The sequence below is a fragment of the Macaca fascicularis genome, chromosome 4, assembly GCF_037993035.2.
Source record: "Macaca fascicularis isolate 582-1 chromosome 4, T2T-MFA8v1.1".
Classification (NCBI taxonomy): domain Eukaryota; kingdom Metazoa; phylum Chordata; class Mammalia; order Primates; family Cercopithecidae; genus Macaca; species Macaca fascicularis.
In genome coordinates, this window is record NC_088378.1 from 6925355 (window position 1) to 6943344 (window position 17990).

The 17990-nt window shown below is 40.0% G+C and overlaps 2 long non-coding RNA genes across 2 annotated transcripts in view; both read left to right on the forward strand.

Annotated features, from left to right (window-relative positions):
• Positions 1–12594, forward strand: part of LOC123573073 (uncharacterized) — a 34614-nt gene extending 22020 nt beyond the window's left edge. The window contains exons 3-5 of the long non-coding RNA XR_010586170.2: positions 407–538; positions 8295–8511; positions 9743–12594. This is a non-coding gene — a long non-coding RNA (uncharacterized lncRNA). The remainder of the gene's footprint in view (positions 1–406; positions 539–8294; positions 8512–9742) is intronic.
• Positions 12595–13730: 1136 nt separating this feature from the next.
• Positions 13731–17084, forward strand: LOC141410206 (uncharacterized). Its single transcript, XR_012434391.1, has 3 exons — positions 13731–13999; positions 16709–16847; positions 16948–17084. It is a non-coding gene; the product is annotated as an uncharacterized lncRNA (long non-coding RNA).
• The last annotated feature ends 906 nt before the right edge of the window (positions 17085–17990 follow it).

Consider the following 17990-nt stretch of genomic DNA (forward strand, 5'->3'; position numbering starts at 1 on the left):
AGTTTACAACTATTTAAACTATAAACTAGTTTATAGTTTACATGGATGAATAATAAGAAACAGAGAATCAGAAAGTGAAAATGACTAACAACAAAGCTTTTCCAAGAGAATAGGGAAATAGGAATGGAGGGAGGTGGTCATCAAATGAAAGCCACCGAGATTTCCAAACCCTGCTTCTGTTTCTACACCAGTGGACTTCTTGAATATTGGATGAAATGGATAGGTTTGGGGGTCCAAGGATCGATGTCAATAACACCTTACTCAATGTAGACATTGTGCTCAGCAGTCAGGAATATTGAGGTAGTTTCTCACGTTTGTAATTCGAGAAGATGTGTGATTGTTGAATAATTATACAATGAATATATATATCACTTGGCTACATGTTCCCTGTATCTTTCTTAAACAGTCTGTTAGGCTGGAATTCCCACTGCAATGATGAGTGATGATTGTTACTATGACTCGGCTGAGGCCATGCTGCACCCTGGAACGATCCCTTATGGTTTCAGAGGCTTGCTGAATATCAGGTGCCAGTGAGCAGGTAAATCTCACAGACATATGGCCCATTTGTCACCTGAGGCAGAGGGACTAGATCTCCTTTTTAACTCTCATAAAACATGTTTTGGGACCTAGACATTTTTGATGCATAAATCTTGGGCACTGAAAGTTCAATTTTGTTCTCTTGACTCTGCAGTTATTTCAGGCCATATGCCACTGCTGCTATTTCCAGGATGACAAATTAAGGGAGTGAGGATGATGGGGAGGAGAGGGTAGCCAGTGAGTTCACACATAGGAAACAATGGTATTTTTACATTAAATGTTTGTCATGCTTTCATGTCGGGGATAAATCACTCTAACAACCAAGGAACAGAAACCACTGCCCAAAGACAGAACCCGCAAGATCAGTGAGTTATGAAGTCATCGCTAGAAATGATCAAGGCTGAAATTCTTTTCACAGTACTCAGTATCTTCTGCAGTTGTTATTGTTGTTCCTCCTGTGCTGGAAAATCTTCAAAAATAAGGAATGTGCGGGGGTCACTTCATCCCCACTTAAGACACCACTCTGCCTTCTCAAAACATTTTTATTTTGTTGAAACAAAATCTTCCCCTTTCCAACTTTCATTTCTCCATAAAATAGGAATAAATTCTTGATAAAAATTTGAAATATTCCTGAAAAAAATAAACTTTGGTGATAAGAAAAGAAAAATGGATAACTAAAGTACACAGAACTCAAAAGGATTTTTTTAAACTGGGAATCTCATTAATGATGGACATGGACATCACCTCATAAAGATCTAGAGCTTTTTTCAACAGATCATTGCAGAAATGGAGCAGGGGGAAGCATCTCACCTAAGTATGGTTTATGGGAGATTTAAGTGTGCAAGCTCCCTAGCTGTACCCACAAATTTAGAAATAGAAGGTGAGGTGATTCTGGCTCTCTCCTATACAGAGTTCATTAGCAAGCCCCTGCCAGAATTAACTTTCCTTGGCTTCCTTGTTAGACTAACATTGTTTCAAACCTTGAAGTTAACCCGAAAAATTGGTTTTCAACCCAACTTGTTTTTAAAATGTCATCTTTTCTCCCTCATCTTGGCTACCAACCCTTCCTTCAATGGCTCCCACTTCAGAGGGGTAAAAAAAAGTTTCAAAAAATGCATACTCAAAGGTCCCACCACAAATACAAATTCCCACCCCCCGACCAAACAAAACGAGAAGAGAAGAAAGACAAGAAGTGAAACCCAGTGGATTTATTTTATTCCAGGTGCCTGGTTTTCATGAGTCTGGCCATGACGGTCAAGTCTTGTTCTGTTTGGCAGAACATAAGCCACTGGATATATGCCATATATGTGCTCACTTGCAGAACTCAGGAGGGCAGGACAGAGATGAACTCCTCTTGCCTCCTTTGAAGAACACCCCATGCTTAATGACTCAGCCCTCTTAATGCATCTTAAAAAGCATCATCTGTAGGCTTACAGTTTAAAAGGTGGGAAATACAGACCTGTGAATAAGCTGGATTACTATAAGCCGGTACTCACCATGTGATCCCTGGGCCAGCAGCTTCAGGCCACCTGTGACCTCGTGAGAATTGCAGACCATCAGAAGGCCCCTAGACCTCCTACCTCAGCACTTACAGGGTAGAGCCCAGCAATTTGTGTTTGGGCTGCACTCCAGGAGATTCTGATGTTCCCGCAAGCCGGAGAACCACTGCTCTGGGCCACAGGGAAATTGCAAAAAGCCTTTTCAAGTGGAGTCTAGACTGCTCTTTCCCCAAAAGACAGGAGTTACACAACTCACAGAAGCACAGGATTTCCCAAAGGAGGAGGCTGGAATTAAAAGTTGGAAACCTCACTGCAAATTGCCAAACTTTAAATTTAAATTCTGAGTCTTAATTTTTTATGATAACAAAGCTTGCTGCCGTGGGAATAATAGGATGTAGTTAACTGCCCTCAGTGGCAATATTTCATCTAGGCTTGATGGGGCAATTTGAAAATATCATTAAAGAGACAAGTTGTACAATAGAGCACGGCAGAAGTGTGATTATCTTAGGAGATTAAACTCCCAAACATCATGTGGCTTCTAAATGTGTGTCTCCTATCAATTTAAAACTCATGGCTAATAGCTGAGTTTCCTAACTACCATTTCAGATACATAGGCACCTGCGTCTCCACACATACTTTCTAAAGAGTTTTGAAAGTATCGAAAAATCTTGAATATTTTATCTTTCAAAATGAAGATTTTTTTTTTTTACTAATTTTGACACATACTATTAGGAGGAGGAGGAGGAGGAGGAAGAGAAGGAGGAGGAGGCAGAAGAGGAAAGAAAAGAAAGAAGCAGTCTAGAAACATAAAAGAGTACAAGGAAGGTAAAATTCACCTGAGTTTCCATAATTCAGAGAAAAGCATTATTTCTTGTCATTCATATCTTCCAGAGAGAGAGCTAGTGTATGAGTCGTTTTGCACACTGCTGATAAAGACATACCCAAGACTGGGTAATTTACAGAAGAATTAGGTTTATTGGACTTACAGTTCCATATGGCTGGGGAGGCCTCACATTCACAGTGGAGGGTGAAAGGCACATCTCACATGACAGCAGACAAGAGAAGAGAACTTGTGCAGGGAAACATGCCTTTTTAAAACCATCAGATCTCAAGAGACTTACTCACTAACACAAGAACTGTGCAGGAAAGACCCGCCCCCATAATCCAATCACTTCCCACTGGGTTCCTCCCACGACATGTGGGAATTGTGGAAGTTACAATTCAAGATGAGATTTGGGTAGGGACAGAGCCAAACCATATTATTCCACTCCCGGCCCCTCCAAAATCTCATGTCCTCATGTTTCAGAACCAATCATGCCTTCCCAACAGTCCCCCGAAGGTCTTAACTCATTTCAGCATTAACTCATAAGTCCACAATCCAATGTCTCACCTGAAACAAGGCAAATCCCTTCTGCATTGCTTCACATCGTCTGGCTGCAAATTTTCCAAACTTTTATGCTCTGCTTCCTTTATAAAACTGAATGCTTTTAACAACACCCAAGTCACATCTCGAATACTTTGCTGCTTAGAAATTTCTTCCGCCAGACACCCTAAAGCAAATTAGTTACTTCCTAGATACAATGAGGGTACAGGCATTGGGTAGATACAGCCATTCCAAATGGGAGAAATTGGCCAAAACAAAGGGTCTACAGGCCCCATGCAAGTCTGAAATTCAGCAGGGCAGTCAAATCTTAAAGCTCCAAAATGATCTCCTTTGACTCCATGTCTCACATTCAGGTTATGCTGATGCAAGAAGTGGGTTCCCATAGTCTTGGGCAGCTCCACCCCTGTGGCTTTGCAGGGTATAGCCCCCCTCCTGGCTGCTTTCACGGGCTGGCATTGAGTATCTGCAGGTTTTCTAGGCACATGGTGCAAGCTGTCAGTGGATCTACCGTTCTGGGGTCTGGAGGACAGTAGTCCTCTTCTCACAGCTCCACTAGGCAGTGCCCCAGAAGGGAGTTCTACTCCAACCCCACATTTTCCTTCCACACTGCCCTAGTGGAGGTTCTCCATAACAGCCCTACCCCTGCAGCAAACTTCTACAAGGATATCCAGGCATTTCAATACATCCTCTGAAATCCAGGTGGAGGTTCCTAAACTTCAATTCTTGACTTCTGTGCACTCACAGGCTCAACACCACATGATAGTCTCTAAGGCTTGAGGCTTACCCCCTCTGAACCCACAGTCTGAGCTCTTTGTTGGCCACTTTCAGCCATGGCTAGAGCAGCTGGGACACAGGGCACCAAATCCATAGACTGCACACAGCACAGGAACCCTGGGCCTGACCCATGAAACCATTTTTTCCTCCCAGGCTTTGGGGCCTGTGATGGGAGGGGCTGCCATGAAGACCTCTGACATGTCCAGGAGACATTTGCCCCATTGTCTTGGGGATTAACATGCAGCTTCTTGTTACTTATGCAAATTTCTGCAGCTGGCTTGAATTTCTACTGAGAAAATGGATTTTTCTTTTCTATCACATTGTCTGGCTGCAAATTTTCCAAAATTTTATGCTCTGCTTCCTTTATAAAACAGAGTGCTTTTAACAACACCCAAGTCACATCTTGAATGCTTTGCTGCTTAGAAATTTCTTCCGCCAGATACCCTAAATCAAATAATCTCTCTCAATTCAAAGTTCCACAAATCTCTAGGGTAAGAGCAAAATGCCACCTGTCTCTTTGCTTAAACATAACAAGAGTCACCTTCGCTCCAGTTCCCAACAAGTTCCCCATCTCCATCTGAGACCACCTCAGCCTGGACCTTATTGTTCATATCACTATCAGCATTTTTGTCAAAGCCATTCAGCAAGTCTCTAAGAAGTTCCAAATTTTCCCATATCTTCCTGTCTTCTTCTGATTCCTCCAAACTGTTCCAGCCTCTGCCTGTTACCCAGCCCCAAAGTCACTTCCACGTTTTCAGGTATCTTTTCAGCAATAACCCACTCTCCTGGTACCAATTTACTGTATTAGTCCATTTTCACACTGCTGATATGGACATACCTGAGACTGGGCAATTTACAAAAGAAACGTTTATTGGACATACAGTTTCACATGGCTGGAGAGGCCTCACAATCAAGGTGGAAGGTGAAAGGCACGTCTCACGTGGTGGCAGAGAGGGGAACAGAGTTTGTGCAAGGAAATTCCCCTTTTAAAAACCATCAGATCTCATGAAACTTATTCACTATCATGAGAATATTGCAGGAAAGACCCGCCCACATAATTCAATCACCTCCCACTGGGCTCCTCCCACAACACATGGGAATTGTAGGAGTTACAATTCAAGGTGAGATTTGGGTGGGGACATAGTCAAACCATATCAGCTAGATAAATAGATTAGGGGTGCATGAGTAACACAACAAGTGGACAAAATTAATCATTCTATACGTGCTGTTCTTTAGCTTGGTTTTTCTTTTCAATACATGCCAAAGACATCATTTAATAACTGTATATGTGCATCATCATTTTTAATTGTTACACAGTGTTTCACTGGTATATATGGCATACATGCAATGATTTATGTAATAAGTTTTGTTTCGCTATCGTAAACAATGCTGTACAACTATGCCCAGGGACTTTGGCATACCTATGCACCATTCTTGGGAAATGACACTAGAAATTGGACTTGTAGGCCAAATGACATGATACTTTAACATTTTGATACATATTTCCAAACCACTCTTCAGAAAGATGGTACCTGCATCTGCTCCCTCCAATAGTGCAAGAGCATGCATGTTTCTCTGAAACCTCCGTTTCACTGGGCTCTGACAATGTTCTGAATTTTTGCCAATTGAATGAGCAAAATAATCCATTCTTAAAATGACTTCTAGCAAGGGCATCTTTTTTCAACCGTTTGTGGGACATTTCTAGTTTCCTCTTGTGTTCAGACATTCATTACTTAGTTATCAACTTGCAAAAATTCTTTATTAGGGCTATGATTCTTTGTAATACATATTCATAATATTATTATATTAGTTGTTTTTCAGTTGAGTTTGTTTATGGGATATTTTCTATTCCAAAAAATAAAGTATTTATACATTTTACATATCAATGTTATTTTTACTTTATGCTTTCAGACTTCTGTTATTTTTTGAAAGAAAATCTTTGGTCACTTGTGATTTAATTTTGTCATAGTGAGTATGATAGGTTTCTAGCTTTAAAAAATAAAATGTGACCAGCTGCACCAATATCATTTAATACATAATCTATCTTTTTTCATCAGTTGAAATAGTATGTTTATTCCCAGCCTCTTTATCTACATTGATAGATTAGTGGAATCATGGCTAGAAATTAGCCAATCAGTTCATGTGGGAATCACACTATTTAAAGTACTAGATATATTTTAAATACCACGTATGTTTTATATAGCTACAGATTATATTTTGTATATACCCAGCTTCCCACTCAGTAATCATTACTCTTCTTTTTTGAAACAGCCTGGTTATTTTTGTATTTTTTTTTTCAGGCAAAGTTGAGAATTGCTTCATCAAATTAAAAGAAATGTCAATGGGGATATGGATTTGGATTATATTGACTGTTCTGCAGTAGAATGTAGTTGTCGTTATCAGAAAGACCTTATGTAATTTTGTTTCAAAATATTCCCAGATTCTCAAGGTTATTTTTAATTGAATTATAAATGGGAAATTTTCTTCCATAATGTTCTATAGCTGGTTACGTATATGTGTACAGGAAAGATGTTGACTTTAATATTAACTTTCTAACTCCTCATCTTCCTGAAATCTCTTACTTTTTCTGGCAGTTTGTGAGTTAATTTCTTATTTTCCAGCTGTACAATCATATAATCTACTACCACAGAAAAAAGAATCCCACATCATTCTTTATCTATACTTAATTTCACCTTGTATCTCTTCATTCCTGGCTTTAAGGGGATGCTACTAGAGCTGACCATTATGCTTATGGTGGCTTTCAATTCAGCTTGCGATTTTATCGCATGCTATCATTGATTTCTTCTTTTATAATTTTGAAAAGTAATATATATACATATTAAAACGTAGGCTAGATACAGAATTTTATCAAATGCAATGTTAGCACTTATTAGAAGAAGCACAAGGCTTTTAAGGTTAATTTTATTAGTTGAATCTTTAGTGGCAAAATACCCTTTCTTTCTTGGAATAACTCAGTGATCATCCATTTACTGTCAACTTATTTTTAAAATATTTAATTAGGAATTTTAACTTCAATATTCACATATAAAACTGTCCATAGTTTTCTTCTGGATGCTGGTTTCTTTCTTTCTTTTTTTTTTGTTTTTTGTTTTTTGTTTTTTGTTTTTGTTTTTGTTTTTCTGCTTTGTCGCCCAGGCTGGAGTGCAGTGGCGCGACCTCGGCTCACTACAAGCTCCACCTCCCCGGTACACGCCATTCTCCTGCCTCAGCTTCCCAAGTAGCTGGGACTACAGGCGCCCTTCACCAAGCCCTGCTAATTTTTTGTATTTTCAGTAGAGACGGGGTTTCACCGTGTTAGGCAGGATGGTCTCGATCTCCTGACCTCGTGATCCACCCGCCTCGGCCTCCCAAAGTGCTAGAATTACAGGCGTGAGCCACCGCGCCCCACCAGATGCTGGTTTCTAAAAGGTGTGGGATTTGATTTTCTGTTGAATTTATAAAAAATAAATGAGATATCTTCTCTCTGAAAAATATATAGAGGAGATATTTCTTACTTAAAGACTTGAAACAATTCACCTATGAAACCATCTAGGCTTGGCACATTTCTGGAATGTTGGCTCCTTGACAATGTTTTAAATTTTTTTGATGCTATTTGGCTTGAGCTGTCTATTTCTTCTTAAGTCAATTTTGACAATTTATATTTTCTTATTTTTTTATGTATCATCCAGATTTTAGTTTAGAATTGTACAGAGATTTTTTCTCAATTAGTGGTTCTTTCTGTTCCTTTATCATTTATTGTATCTTGTTTTGTTCGTTGTTTCTCCTAAAGAACCAGATTGTGTATGTGTGTACCCATTTTGCTATCTTTATACCTTTTAACTAATTGGTTTCTCTTTCTATTATTATAAATAACTTATTTTCTGCTAAGGTGCCCTGAGTACAGCTGTGAGTATATTTTATACCTTATATATTTATCTTTCTCATTATAATTATCTTCTACACAATCTATTTTACAGTTGTATTCCTTTTTCTACCCTGTTTGTTTTCTAATTTTGTTTTGCTTTTTCTTAGGAGAGAATTTTAACCTGCTCAGAGTTGAGGACATCTTAATTGTTTCTTCTTCTGGTATGCATTCACAGATGTATCGCTGGACAACACATCTGGTTCAGGCAACAAGAAAACCTACATTTCCTCCTCTTCTAGAAACAGCATTCTGGTTTTCTCCAGGACCAAGGGTCAATCAATGTGCCTGCCCAGGAGTCACTAGCCAAGGAAGAGACACATTCGAGTCAGATAAGCTGATGCTCTGGGTCAGGACTTGGAATTAGGAGTGCCGCAGGTCAAGGAAGGAAAGAGGTAGGAATTGCTTTCACCCATGAGGGCAGGACCATGGAGAGCTAAGGCCCCCTCAGCACCCAGCTCTGACTAGAGCGCCTGGGCTTTCTAGCCTCTCCCCAGCCTGAGGCATCTTCTCATGCTGTTTCCTCTTTCTCACTCCTCCATAGTGCCTCCTTCACTCCAATTGGACAGCTGTACCCAACACTCCTCCCAAATTACTTATTTGTTGTTCTGCACTGGTGTGTCTTTATAACTTTACCTGTACTTTCTGTAAATTTCCAAAATACCTGAGTCAAATTATTGGAGTAGGGGGGTGGAGGAAAGAGACTACACCTATTCTCCTCTTAAATTTGTAGACATTTCTCATCCTTTTCTAAAATTTAAATTCGGTAAGAACTTTGTAGTTAGATGATGATGATGATGATGATGATGATGATATTTACATTAGTAAGTCACCTGCTTCCTTTGGTAGCTTGTGGGATTCTTTCTGTAATCTGCCAAAGCTTCACCAGAACATGTCTTGGTATTGGAAAACTTTATCACATTATTCTGGAATATGATGAATTCCTTTAACCTACAAAAGTTCACGTACCTTTGTTTCAAAAGACATTATTTTTTCTAACATATTTAAATAGTTTTTGTTTAATCACTGGATTTGTTTGTTGATTGTCAATCATCAGAAGTTTCCGTATTTAAATCTCTATTGTCGATATTCTTCTAATTATCATTCCTCATTTCTCTGCATCTTGTGTGACTTTGTCAAGAGAACCCATCCACCAATGCAGTGTTCTGCTGGTTTCACTGTTAGTCATTTCCAGTTCATTTTTAAACTCCATACCATTGTGGTTTTTCTCCATAGTTACTTAACTCAATTATATCAGGCTTTTTAAAACTATTATTTTGTTGTCATCTAATTTCTTTAAGAATCTGTTGTAGATTAATTGTCTTCCTGTTCCCTGGGAAAAGTGTTTCCTCATCATTTGCAGGGTATTTTCATTTGTTTGTTTGTTTATTTAATGTGGAATTTTTTAACCTATCCCTTCTGAATTATTTTATTATTTTATTTTATTTTATTTTAAGAGGCAGGGTCTTGTCCTGTCACCCAGGCTGGAGTACATTGTTGCCATCATAACTCGCTGCTGCCTCAAACATCTGGGCTCAAGCAATCCTCCCACCTCAGCCTCCTGAGTAGCCATGCCACCATGCCTGGCTAATTTAATTTTTTTTTTTTTTTTTTTTTTAATTGTAGACATGGGATCTTGCTACGTTGCTCAGGCTGATCTTGAACTTCTGATCTCAAGTGATCTTCTTGCCTCAGCCTCCTAAAGTGCTAGGATTACAGGAGTGAGCCACCAGGCCCAGCCCTAATGTTTGGTTTGATTTGGTTTGGTTTACTCACTTTCGTTGGGGGCGGGGGGGTCTACCTGCTTCTACTATTTGCCTGAACTTAGTGTAAGTAAAACCCCCATGAATCCTCTGCGGCTTCTCATGAAGCCCCATTGAGGTCTTCCCCCGAGCTCTTGATTTGGAGGACTGGGTATTGATGCTGCGTATTTTCTGTCCAGCTGTGTAATTACCTGAGGGGATCTAGGCCAGGAGACAGCTGGGGCCCGAGAGGCTTTGTTTCTGTGTTTTTCCTCAGAATTTACTGAGATTCTGCTCCATAGGTCAGCTCCCAGGTGAGGGACTGGCCTTTCCCATGGAAAATCAACCCCCACATTTGAATGTGTTTCCCTGCTTTTGAGCTGTGAAGCTGGTGATGACAAAAGAAATCAGTAATGCCCCCAAACCTGTGGACATTTGGTTTTGTGAGTCAGTGTGTATTCTTTCTCTGGTCACCTTTGATCTGAGACTGCAAAGAATTATGGCAAATCTTAGCTCTCTTCCTTCGGAAGCCAAGTCAGAGAAAAAAATCTATGCTATATTTGGCTATATTTGTTTTCTTTTTCTTCCACTGTCTCTGCTGTCACCCTACACAGGGAAACTCAACAGCACAGGGTACGCCTTCCCATCCCGTGGTCTGTGTGTCTCTCCCTCCTAGTTAAGGGGTCCATAGAGTCTTCATAACCTCCTGCATTGAACCCCTGCCTGACCTCAACACTGCACCATGGTGTGTCCGGAATGCTCGCCACTCATCCAAACTGTATGGTTTCAAGTTTTCAGTTTGAGAGTAAGGAATTTTGCTTTATTCTTAGTTCCTTGCATTCATGTCTGAGGACATTATTTTTGTGGGTTGAAGAGAAGAGCCAGAGGAGTTTGCAAACATGTAATTTAGCTGACATATTTCCCAGAAGTTCTTGTCATAATCGTTTAAATTAACTCCATGTAAGCAGATTTGACTCCATAACAAGCAATTTGAATATATGCATGACCATAGTAATCACTTATCTCCAGGGGTCCTTTAGTATAAATATATGACACCTTCTCTGAAGTCATTTTGGGAAGAACTGGAGAAAGAATTCATTTGACTGAAAATCTAAACACTTAAATAAGTAAAAGCAGAGGTTACGGGTTTTTAAATCATGCAGTCATAGGCACTATCCTCATGTTTATCAAATAATGTCTAACAATTATATTCAGATAATTGGACTTACTTCCAGCACATGGGTAGAAGATTTGAAACATGTCCTTGTGAGGATAATTGGAATTTTTCTTAATACAAGATTTAGCCTTAATTATCTACATATATTTATATGGCCCTTATTACTGCTAACAACAGAGGATCTTATCACTTCCTACCTGTGCAGAAAGATGCAGAACAAAGGCTAGAAGATTAGCACATGAATTTTTACTCTGTTCACTTCAAGGCAGAGTTACCGATTTGACAGGCGGTAGAGTAGTTTATGTTTTCTGAGATCCTTTCTAATTATTATTTTGATGTATACCTGTGCTTCAAAAATGCAATGTAAGTACCTAACTGTACAAGGTATCAAAAAGATATATTTGCCTGACTTTTGGTAAATTGTTAAACAAACGCTTTCCCAAGGACCAGATCACTCTTCTAAATCATTTCTCCTAAAGCTCCCTTCAAGTGCCCCTCCCTGCCATGTATGACAAATTCAACAAAACGAGCAAGTTAATGCCTTTTTTCTATCTGTAAATGTTGAGATTGAAATAGACTGACTTAAATAGCAGCATTAATTTGGTGTGCTCTGGGAGATTAATGTAAGTGAGCCCTACTTCTCAAGGACCACAGCAATTAGGTTAAAGAGTGTTATGAGTAGAATCACCCAGGTGAGAAAGACATTCAAGAAAAGTGGCTGGCTATTACTTCCTTAGGAAAAAGAAACTACAGCCAGGCGCAGTGGCTCATGCCTGTAATCCCAGCACTTTGGGAGGCTGAGGCAGGTGGATCACCTGAGGTCAGGAGTTCAAGACCAGCCTAACCAACATGGCGAAAACCCGTCTATTTAAAAAAAAAAAAAAAAAATTACAAAAAACTAGCTGGGTGTGCAGGAGGCACAGGTTGCAGTGAGCCGAGATCCTGCCATTGTACCCCAGCCTGGGCGACAAGAGAAAAACTCTGCCTCAAAAAAAATAAAAAGAAACTAAGAGATACTGTTCATCCTGTTGTGGAATTCAGAGGGCAGACAAATTGGTCTATGGCCCTGCCTCTCAGTTTCCCAAATGTGGAGGAGGTAATACTTCCCTGCTAGTAAATACACAACTATACATTGTATGAACCACGGAAAAAATGTTTAAGGTCTTGATTAAAGCAAAACCAGGAATTTAGTTAAACGGTGTTTTGAAACTGGTTTTATAGGTATATCAGATGAAACCAGAAGTTATGTTTAAGAAATTCTGTTTAGGCCGGGTGTAGTGGCTCACGCTTGTAATCCCAGCACTTTGGGAGGCCGAGGTGTGTGGATCACCTGAGGTCAGGAGTTCGAGACCAGCCTGACCAATATGGTGAAACCCCATCTCTACTAAAAATACAAACATTAGCCTTGCATGGTGGCGTGTGCCTGGAGTCCCAGCTACTCAGGGGGCTGAGACAGGAGAACTGATTGAACCCAGGAGGCGGAGGTTGCAGTGAGCTGAGATCGCACCGCTGCACTCCAGCCTGGGTGACAGAGCGAGACTCCTCGGTCTTGAAAGAAAGAGAGAAAGAGAGAGAGAAATAAAGAGAAATTCTGTTCAGAAGTTATTATATTACACTTAAGTGTTCATGTGTTCAGGTCTGTACTAGGCAAGATACAAGCAATATAATGAATTGAAACCCAAGCAATATAATGAATGAAACTTCATATAAATATTTATTCTTTCTCTTCTGAGCCCTCCTTTGGGTTTTGGAATCTGTGGATTTCGCATGCATGGAGGATAGGGATGAGCACAGAGAGGTCAGGTTACTTTCTGCTTGTGTCTGTGTGACTCAGCCCTCTCTTTTCTAGTTTCCTAAGTGGACGCAACAAGAGGAAAATCAAGATTTCAAAAACAAAACTGTAAACATATCTCCTCTGAAGAGTATTCTTGGCATAACCTAGTTTCCGCCGATGTTAACAGAGCGTTTCATAGTTTGCAAAGCTTTTTAACATAGGTATAGTCTTGTCCCATATCTATGTATGTATATAATGTCCTATGAACACAATTTGAGCTGGACGGGGTTGGTGTTCTGACTCCAACACACAGATGAGGGAACTGAAGCCAAAACCTCAGTCTGAGAAAATGGGCAGTTGGAAGGAGGGACCGCAGAGGTCCCCTGACTGCAAGTTCCTGCCTCATTCCATCAAACTTCATGGTCTTCCCTGGTTTGAACACCCACATCTATAAAAGCTTTCCAGAGGGCTTCTCAGGTCTAAGAGGAGAAAATGTAATCTATACCCTCTCTCTTTTGATCTCATCTAATACTCTCCTTTAAATACCAAGGTATTAGCAGATAAACCATGTGGAAATGGGTAAGTAGATGAATTGCTTCTTGCACTGCATTACATGAGGGATTGCAATGGATTAAAATTTCATCATTTATCTTCCCCAGCCCCCAAACCCCAGAGTTATTTTTACCATTTCATTTAAGCCAAGCGGATATGCTTACATGACTTACACTCTTTGGCTATAAAATCCATTTGCTTTGTCCATTATACTTTCAGAATGATTGATGCAGTACAAATACATAATAAAAACTAATAATTACACAGAAAAAAAAAAATCTCCTGCCTAGTTAAGGCTAAACTTAAAGTGAAACGCAATGAACACATTTTAATAGTTTTTCTTATCATTGTTTTTTATTAACATGTTAGAATTCCCAGGGCTTTTCCAGGACAGAAGAACAACTGGATTGGCTGAGTGAGTTACACACCCAACCTTGGGTGAGGCCATCTGCGTTCATGCTGAGTGCCACATTCACTTCTCCTCTCCCATGGATTTTTACTGAATAAATAATGCCTTGGGGATACTGTCCTTACCAGAGTCCTTTCAGCAAAATGACTTCTCCGGCATTTCAGGAGGAAGTGTGGACACTGTTTCCTCTGATACCTCTGCGATAAAGACAGCATAAAGAAATCAACAGGTATCACACTGTTGGATATATATGCATAAATCTAGGTGTTTTGCAGTCATTCTCAGCCTTGAAAGTGGAGTGAGAATGGACGTCATCTCTCTTACATGCTTGCATTTAACATTTCCCAAAAATTAATGAGTCATGCAAACAGAAAATTTTTTTCTAAGGCAGAATGAAAGTGGAAGATAGGAAATGTTTTCATGCTGGCATTCTGATTTATTGTCGATGAGGAAATAATTCTGGGTAAACTCACTGTTTTCAGACAATATTGTATACAGAAAGGAATTAACCAAATGTGGACTTAAAATAGGCACCCAGTGGCTCACGCCTGTAATCCCAGCACTTTGCGAGGCAGAGGCGGGCGGATCACGAGCTCAGGAGATCGAGGCCCTCCTGGCTAACACGGTGAAACCCCGTCTCTACTAAAAATACAAAAAATTAGCCGGGCGTGGTGGCGGGCGCCTGTAGTCCCAGCTACTCGGGAGGCCGAGGCAGGAGAATGGCTTGAACCCAGGAAGCGGAACTTGCAGTGAGCCGAGATCGCGCCACTGCACTCCAGCCTGGGCGGCAGAGCCAGACTGCGTCTCAAAAAATAAAAAATAGGTACCCAGAACAACTGTAAGTACCTCAGTTATGTAGACATGGGGCTCCAGCCCCATGACAGCTGGAAGCCATACAGCAGCAGGAAGTATATATAATTGAAATTTAACCTCGCCGTTTTATATGGTTTGGATTCTTGTCCCCTCCAAGTCTCATGTTGAACACGATCCCCAGGGTTGAAGGTGGGACCCAGTGGGAGGTGTTTGTGTCGTGGGGAAGGATCTCTTATGGATGGTTTGGTCCCCTCCCCGTGATTATGGGTTCATGAGAGAGCTGGTTGTTTAAAGGGCCTGGGCCTCTCCCTCTCTTGCTCCCTGTCTTGCCATGTGATGCACTGGCTCTCCCTTCGCCCTCTGCCATGATTGTAAACTTCCCAAGCCCTCATAGAAGCTGAGCAGATGGCGATGCCGTGGTTGTATAGCCTGCAGAGCTGTGAGCAAATGAACCTCTTTTCTTTATAAATGACCCAGTCTCGGGTATGCCTTTAGAGCAATGCAAAACTGACTCACACACCATTATTCTCTCCCAATATCCTTTTTGTTTTTCCTCTTGATTTAGACCTAAAGGTTTCCTGGCCCCTAAAACCGTCTGACTAGTAGATTTCCAGACTGGAAGAAAGCATTTCAAGCTAATTCTCTATGAAAAGTAACTCTGGAATCTCTACCTCCCTTCTGTTTCTAACACCCATTCTGTATATATGAGTACTATGGTCAGGTCCCTGTCATTCCATTTCTTTGGAGACTATCCTGAGTTTCTACAGGGAAATTTGAAATACCTTATATGGATGTGTTTCAGAGCCTACATCTGCCACCTGATTAATGCCTGCTCTGCCAGGGCGGGACACAGTGAGTTTCATCAGGAACACACTTGCCTTACTAGTAAGAGAATGTGCTGTAAGCGGGGCAGGTTAAAAGGTCTCTCTTGCTCTTTTACTGTTTTGAGTTATTTCATTCTACGTTCACTTTAATTTAAGCTTTCCTCTTCCTAGGAAAATTACTATCAATTTCTACAGTTCTTGAGAAACCACTCCCAAGGGTGGGGGAAAAAGCTTTCTTCCTTCCTAAGTGCAATTTACTTTCAAGTACTTTATAGGTCGGTAGGCTTGACACTCAATCTGCAATTTGTCTTTTTCACAAATGTTAATTTCAAGTATTTGCAAAAGTTGTGTATTTTGGGAAGCACTCATACATTTTTAAAGCAGCCGGCAACAACAAAAGGAAATCACCTGTGTCTGTAAATATAGCTGCTGTTGCTGTCACAGATTCAGTAACAAAAAGAAGAAAAACAATTCCTTTTCATCCCTGCCAGAAGATTTTCGAGTCTTGAGTGTTTTTTAAGGAACAGTATAATGAGTTACAATTGCAGTCCTTGTGCCCAAACGTTAAGTCTCCATGGCACCTGGAAATGAAGGCACTGCAGAAACAATCCTCCAAAACTAAGGAGAAATCAGCTTCACATTTTTCCCAAAAAAGAGCTCTGCTGTTTCTTTCTTTCACTCGCAAGAGACGGAGAGGCAGAATGGATTGAAGAGAGAAGACTAGCTAATTTGGGAGAACCCAAAGATCCCAGGTAGCATGTCCTTTGCTATAGTTAAAATACAAGAAGCAGAGCTGTGAGCTCACTAAAGTGTTCGCCTCCAGCCTTGAATTTGCAAAGGCACTAAAAAGAGAAGTTACTATTTTACTGCCATTGATTCAGTGCCGTGATGAGATTCCGGGTTATTGCCGGATTTATTATACAGGGGTAAACTCAACTAGTAGCTAAATTTAGAGAACTCTCTTGCTCTAATTTAGCATTTATGACCTGTCACAAGTGTACTTTGTTCATCTTTTAATGCATCACCCAGAAATATAACTTCTCATTTAAAAATGTATTAATCTCACTACATGGTAATATAGCCGAAACAGTTAGAATAAATATGAAGTATGCATAAAATGCTGGTGAGCTGTCGCCAATTAAACAGCTGAAGCATTAATATTGTTTTCCATGTTGGCTGTGTCTGTAATTAGGTAGGTTTGGGGTGTCTGCTCTTAAGGCTTTCTACCTTTTCTTCCCTTAGTAATCTGATGTTCTAAATTCACAAGTACTTAGACTTTGATAAAATAAATATTCCTACAGATGAAGAGTCAGTTTACAGGATGAGGGAGGAGGACTCTTCAAGTGGACATCAAAGGCGGTGATGCCCTTGTTCCCTCGTCAAGACCTATATAAGTAACTGGCAAAAATAAATAAATTGAAACAAAGCAAGTGTTCAGTGGTAAGTATACATAAATACTATGGAGCTATTAAAATGAATATATAAATTAAATCTCTACCTGTTAACTGGAATTTTTTTGTCTTTTTTTTTTTTTTGACAGAGTCTCACTGCTATCACTGAGGCTGAACAGCAGTGGCTTAGTCTAAGCTCACTGCAACCTCAGCTTCCCAGGCTCAGGTGATTCTCCCACCTCAGCCTCCCAAGTAGCTGTGACTACAGGTGCATGCCACCACACCTAGCTAATTTTTTGTATTTTTTTGTAGAGATGGGAGACTCAGCATGTTTTCCTGGCTGATCTCAAAAATCTGGGCTCAAGCAATCCTCCCGCCTTGGCCTCCCAAAGTGCTGGGGTTACAGGTCTAAGCCACTGTGCCCAGCGAACCTGAAGAATTTTAAAGAAATTTTTATTTAGCAAGAAAAGCAACATGGATGTAATACACTGCATTCTAGTAAAACGTTGGTCCTCACCCCGACCTGCCTTCATACATTTGGATGTCAGCATGGGCGTGTGGAGCAGCAGTCAAGGACAAATGTTTCAGGTTTGAGCTGGCCAAAAGCTGAGTGAAGGGAGGAAGGAACAAAGATAAGCAACACAGAAAGAATAAAGCCACTAAAACAGGAAAACTTTCATGACGCAGTACCACTTGTGTAAAATTGCGCATGTGTGCACATACACATAGATGTGTGCAGACATATTTGCCAAAATAGTCACTGTAGTTATCTTAAGGTGGTACATATTTAGGCACTGTTTCTTTCTTTTGATATTTTTCTGTATTTTTTAAAATCAGCTGCATTACATATTAAAACAAACGATTATTTCACTGTGACAAAAATAACATAATAAATATTCTCTTTTAGCAAAATTCTGTTGCTTGGGCATCTTTATAAGTGTAATACATAATCAAATATGTAAAAATAGAAAATCATCCAATAGCCAAAAATATCTGCATTTTAGTCCAAATATGCAGACGTCTCCAAACTTTTATTATAGCACAGGGAGTTCTCATGAAAAGTACCTAAAGCATAAATTTAATATCTGGTTATTTTGGTCATTTGGAGAAAGTCAGTCATTATAACAAAAGCAAAGGTAGATAAGATGGTATAGGTTTGAACATGTACATGGTATTCAGTAAAATCAACAGT